This window comes from Rhamphochromis sp. 'chilingali' (assembly GCF_963969265.1).
Source record: "Rhamphochromis sp. 'chilingali' genome assembly, chromosome: 15".
NCBI classification, from domain to species: Eukaryota; Metazoa; Chordata; class Actinopteri; order Cichliformes; family Cichlidae; genus Rhamphochromis; species Rhamphochromis sp. 'chilingali'.
In genome coordinates, this window is record NC_137942.1 from 3,349,546 (window position 1) to 3,356,283 (window position 6,738).

The following is a 6,738-nucleotide window of genomic DNA, read 5'->3' on the forward strand; positions in this document are numbered from 1 at the left end:
CATTTAGTTATTCAAGTTACTGGTAAAAAAAAAGAAAAAAGTGAGTAACAGTCTTTAAAAACTGCATGATTTTAGCAATTTCGCCAAAACATGAGTGGGCTGTGTGACAAGTTCAGCACAGTAGTTACTATAGCATTCACCACATCATGCACACTTGCCAAAAAGGCATTTTCCATAATAAAAGAGCAGCTGTAAAGTGGGAAAGTTTTTTTTTTTTTTTTTTTTTTATCTTACAAGCACCAGGAAATGAATCATGATCAGTATTTAAACCATAACATTTAGAAAGTCTAAACAAACCTTCTTATTTATTTTTTCCACATTTGATTCATGTTTGTGCCGAGCCAAGAGAAAATTAGCTGATTCGGTAAACAGAGATCACAGTCGGGCGCCTGCTGGCTTAAAATAGATTACAGAGGATGCAACTAGCTCACGAAGAAAGCTTCTCTTTGTTCTCCACCTTTAATTTGAACCCATGAGGAATAAATGAGGTTCTTAAAACATTGGTGATAGCACATAAAAATGGGGGGGAGGGTGTTGGACTGCAGCACAAACTAAATTAAACTGATGAAAACTAATCAACTAACTGGACGAAAAAACACCTCCTACCTGTCAAAGTGGTTATTCACACTTGTTATTAATCTCGGTCTCTCTTCCACAGGATGTCTTCATCCTGTCTTCCTTCTCTGACCCCAACCAATCACAGCAGATGGCCCCGCCCCTCCCTGAGCCTGGTTCTGCTGGAGGTTTCTTCCTGTTAAAAGGGAGTTTTTCCTTCCCACTGCCGCCAAAGTGCTTGCTCACAGGGGATCATATGATTGTTGGGTTTTTTCTCTGTATGTATTATTGTAGGGTCGACCTTACAATATAAAGAGCCTTGAGGCGACTGCTGTTGTGATTTGGCGCTGTGTAAATAAAATTGAATTGAACTGAATTGAAAGTAGCCCAGCTCTATTGATGAGCTCAGTGGAATTTACACAGTTGACATGAACATGGAAAACATTCAAAGATCAAAACAGATTTTGTACCAGACTCCATGTGTTTGTTGTGCTGTATGGAGACCGTCTCACTTTTGGAACCAGCCTCAAGTGGCTATTTGAGGAACTGCAGTTTTAGCCCCGTTATCTTTATTTTTCATCACTCGATGCTTGATTTCACCATTTACCCATTATTTAAAACTTCTTCCTAGTCTCGTCGTATTTTATTCTGCTGCAACTGTGATGTATTTATTAAAAGAATAGAAAGAATGTGTGAAAATCAGACAGATAGAAGACATGAGAATTCTCCATTCGAGATGTGGCTCAGGGAAAGCGACTTAACGGTTGCACACATTCTGTGGGCATCTGTGTTAATGTTGTCCCCCATGTCTTGGCTCTTTCCTTAACCATTTGTACTCTGGTAATGACTCCAACACGCTGTGTTCACTAGATCGAAAAGGAAGAGAAGATGGGGGAGAGGTAAGAAAGGAGGGCTTATCCTACGGTTAAGCTGCAGCTGCAGTTTCCATAACAACTACCTGGAAAAACCCGGCTCCCTCGACCATCATTAGAATAACATTTTTACTCGTCAAATAAGCATTAGTGGAATCTACATGAGCAATGAGATGGGAGTGACACAAAAAATGTCCATCGGAGGTATCGTTTGACAGGCGTAGCACAGAGCTGTCTTTTCCCGAAACAGTAAATCTAAAGGTGTAATTACAGCCAAGCGTAGCCCCGTGTAGTTTCTCTGGAAAATGTGCAAATAATATTTAAGACACACAGAGGCTTGTAGTCCTGCAGTTTAGCATGTGAAAATTATTTACACCAAGGCTCACTTCACTTTGAAACACACTGAAATACAAAAACGTCCTGCGCATAGCTCGGGGCTTAAAAGGCAGGCCCTTGATCATAACCTCTCCTTTTTTCTTCCCAGCAGGAAATCTGGCGACTGACTCAAGGAGAAATGAGTCTTTCCCATTCAGCTACTCCTCTGATCACGCATTACACAATCAACTTGAAAAGAGGATAATCAAGAGTTTAAAGAAAAAGTAAAGGGAGAGAGAACACATTAAGTAGTGGCTAGTCCAGGGTATCATTTAAAATCAGTGCTGATGGCTTCATTGCTGCCAGGCTGTAACCTTGAGCGAGGGCTGGTGGGGCCCCGGTGACCATGGAGGGGATGGGGAGAGGGATCGGCTCTTTTTGCATTCACATTCTGCTCAGCAGGCACCCGGGGGCTATAACCCTGAGAATCCGTATTAGGTGAGCCAAAGTCACCATTAATATAGAGCACTGGGCCATACTATAACCTTACACTTCACATCTCTGGGGTGTCCTGAACTGAGAAAAAATGGTACTTTCAAACAATCACTTGGGAGGACTTTCAAAAGTGACCTCTTACCAAAGTCAATCCGTTTGCTTTTCTCTTTTTTATTCATTTTCATCTGTTTGCTGTTCCTGCTCAATCTCTCCATCTCTGTCTGGCTTTGCGTGGCGGCTCTGGCCTTGTGCTCCATGGCCGGTCACGTTAGAGAGGCTATTCCTCCTTCACTGGATGCAATTACAGATTAAGGCTAAAACACTGGTTGAGGCCATGCTGCTACCACAACCTGAACTCCTCCGACTACCAGGGACCCAAGTCGCATTTCTGAAACTGTTTGTTCTCACAGTGTTTGTGAGTGACTCATCACTCATAACATGTAGAAACAGACTGAGAAAACCCTGGCACCACTGCAGATTCTGACCTTTTTAAAGGTTATTTAATTCTTTACACCACATAGAAACAGAAATGTCTTTTTTTAATACCAAGTAGAGAAAAAAATAAGTTTAACGCTTTGTGGCACATGAAGAAAAACATATTTTTGAGTCAATGAAAACAATCAAATAAACCATCACTGGCAGTCAAAATGCACAATAATCCAACATAAAGTCAAGGCTCTGTGAATGTGCCTGCAAATGCAAAGTTAGGTTAAAACTAACTAAAATCTCACAACTATGTGTCACGGGATTGCAGAGTGCAGTCAACTGAATTCTGTTTTCTGGGCACTGCAGCCAGGTCTACTTAGGCTACGTTCACACTGCAGGCGAAAGCGCATCAAATCCGACTTTTTTGACCCTATGCGACCCATATCCGATCATGGTATGACAGTGTGAACGGCACAAATCCGATATTTTCAAATCCGACCTGGGTCACTTTCGTATGTGGTACTGAATCCGATACATATCCGATGTTTTAGAAAGCGACTGCTGTTTGAACGGTCATGTCGCATTAAATCCGTCTTTTACGTCACTGACACAAGACAGACGCCAATTATCAGCACCGGAGAAGACGTCGCGAACGCTTCCTGGACATCCAGTGTAGATGTCAGTGAAACTGTTGGGAAGACAACGTTGGAGAAACGTGAACATTTTATTTGTACTGTATAATCTGCAGATTCTGACAGAAATCTGCAACTATCCTTTGAAGCACCGCTCCTCTCTAAAACAGCAATAAGGATCATTATTAGGCCAAATGTAAATAACAAAATAACTTTATAACTTAAAGCAAAATTGGGAAACGTAAAGTCTGAAACAGTCAAACAAAACTATTTGCTCTTGTCTGGAGTTTATGGTCAAAGCAGATGGCAGAGGGAGTTTGGAAAACAAGCTAATTCCTTTTTTTTTCTTTGGTAAAATCTGGAAAGAATATTCTCAGACGGCCAGAACCAAAACTGTGAATATCAGAATGAAAATATGTTACTTGGCTCAAAGTAGAGTGGTTCAGCATTTTAAATGAAAAAAGAGGAAGAATAAATAAATTATAAATAAAAAATAAAGTGTGTGACAGAGAAAATAGACAGACAGTATATACTGCACATTAGATAAACTTGACCATAAAGAGTAGAGGCCAAATACAGAAGAGCAGAAGATGTTCTTCCCAGAGGCCGTCAGGAAGAACAGATCGTGGTGGCGTGTGAGGGGTCACGCATTATTTTATTTGCTCTGATCACTCAGTACACTTTAGACCTGGAGGTGGGAAAGGAGTCCAGTGATCTCCTCCACTCTCTGCTGGAACTTCCAGTCTAAAACGAATTTATTATTCAATTCAACTCAGTTATACATATATATAGCAGAATATCACAACAGCAGTCACCTCAAGGTGCCTAATATTGTAAGGCAGAGCCAATACAGTAATGCACGGCAAACCCCAATGATCAAACAACCCCATCTGAGCGAGCACTTTGCAACAATGAAAGGAAAAACTACCTATTAACAGGAAGAAGCCTCTGGCAGAACCAGGCTAAGGGGGGAGCAGCCATCTGCTGCGACCGGTTGGCAGTCCATGTTTGGCCTGTCCTGCAGAGAGCTTTATGGTCAGGTGAAGACAAAATATGTAGGCCATCCTCTATTGTTGCATGTGCTGCTGAGCACCTCCACTGTTGTGTTGTTGATGTGAAATGCTCTGTGACTTTGCTCCCTCATCCTGAAATCAGCAATCTCCTTTGTTTTCTTAACAATCAAAGCCAAGCAGTGAGCGATGCACCAGTCAACCAGCTTTAGTTTCTCTGTGTGGACCTGAACTGCAGTAGACTCGGGACACAAGCTGGTGCTTCCTGTTAGATGATGTTCAAGACGCATCATCTCACTGAGCTCCCACCTGAACAAACTGGGGTCTCTTGGTGAGGAGATCTAGCAGATGCACATAGGGGTGCTGCTGAGGCCCAGGAGAATCAGTTTATCCAGCAAGTGCTGTGGAATGATGGTGAACTGAAATCCATGAACAGCATCCACACAGCTGTGTTCTCCTCCAGATGTTCCAGACTTAGATGCAGTACAAAGGAGATTTGCATCATCAGACATCCAGGTAAGGAAATCCCAAAAAGTTGTAACGTAACGCTTTCAGTGGGAGAAACATTTGGTCACTTATCCAAAGGACTTCTCCAACTTTTTGGTAAAAATAAATGGTAAATGGCCTGTATTTATATAGCGCTTTACTAGTCCCTAAGGACCCCAAAGCGCTTTACATATCCAGTCATCCACCCATTCACACACACATTCACACACTGGTGATGGCAAGCTACATTGTAGCCACAGCTGCCCTGGGGCGCACTGACAGAGGCGAGGCTGCCGGACACTGGCGCCACCGGGCCCTCTGACCACCACCAGTAGGCAACGGGTGAAGTGTCTTGCCCAAGGACACTTTTTGGGTACAAAGGAGATTCTTTGGAGTGATTTGGGTAGCAAGAAAACTGAAAAAGTGCCAGTTGGTGTTTTGAGCGTTGCACTCTTTGGTCATCTACAGGTTCACATTGGCCCATATGGTGATACTCTTGGTGATAGAGACATCTTCCATGCACTTCTGAATGTATGCAGATATAAATTTGGCATACTCATCCACATTTATATGCCGACTGTCGGTTGCAGCGGCCTTGAACATGTCCCAGACTTGTAATACATCCATGGCTCCTGCAGGCCAGATCCACCTCCTTCACAGTGGGTTTTTCCTCTGATTAGCTGGGGCCTGTATGCAGGAATTAGCATCACAGAAAGATGTTTGAGGAGCTGCAGTGGGGGTGGGGTTCTGCCTTAAATGCTTCCTTTATGTTTGAATAGGATGGGTCCAGTGTGTTCTTTTCCCTAGTTGCAAAGTCTACATACTGATGGAAATGAGGGAAAACTGTTTTCATGCCGGCCTGATTAAAGTCCCCTTCTACAATGAAAACACCCTCTGGATGAGTATTTTGCAAGTCACTGATGGAACGGTGCAGAGAGTTGGGGCTTCCATAAAATTTTAATTGATGGGAATGCACACAGCTGTGATGACAACAGCAAACTCCCCAGCCAGGTAGAAGAGCCTCTGAACAGTGACTTGAGACCAGTTCAACTTTTTTGCACCAGTTCTCATTAGTGTAAATGTACACACTGCCACCCCAGGATTTACCACTAAGAGGAAAACTGAGGGCTGACTGGAATCTTGTTAGCCCCTCGGTGCTAACTGCATCATCCGGAATGGATGGATTTAGCCAGGTTCCCATTAGGATTATGATGATTATGCTGCAACCTCTCATCTCCCATTTGGTAGTTAAGCCTAGCTTCATGTAACTACAGGTAGTCTATTTTGGTTCTCCAAAGAGCAGATGATTATAAGCAGTGTCCTGCATGAGCCTTTAAATTTGCTGTTGTTCTGCTTTCTATTGCACCGCCTCATCCATACTCCAGTAGCACACAATGCTGGTAGAACACTTATTGCTTCACAGGCTGCTGGGTGTAGCTGCTGAAGCAGTCTGAGGCAATGCAGATTGTCCAGAGTGGTTGCTTCTACAGTTCCTAATCTGCTGATTTCATGCAATGCTAGCAACAAGCGATAGTTGTATATTAGTTTGGTTAGATCATACTGCAAATTTGCTGCCAAACTATTGAACAGGATATTAGTCATTAATGTATATTACTGTTGAAAGCTGCAGCCTGAACTGTTCATGACAAGAAATTCATGACCGAGATTTGCAGTTATGTGTAAGTTTGTTAATTAAACTAACTGATCAATCAGGATTTAACAATGGAAGAAAAAATAAAATATCGGCAAAGCAGAGATGCAACAGTTGTTTGAGTAACTACATATATCCGTACATCAAAGTCAAATATTTGTGACGCCTAATTAAATTGTTTCTCTTTATTATTATATTTGATTTTTTTTTTTTTTAAATGACATCAGAAACAGCAGTATGCGACATTACGTGATGGCAGAGCTTCAGTTCATCCTTTGTCATTTTTTTTTTTTTTT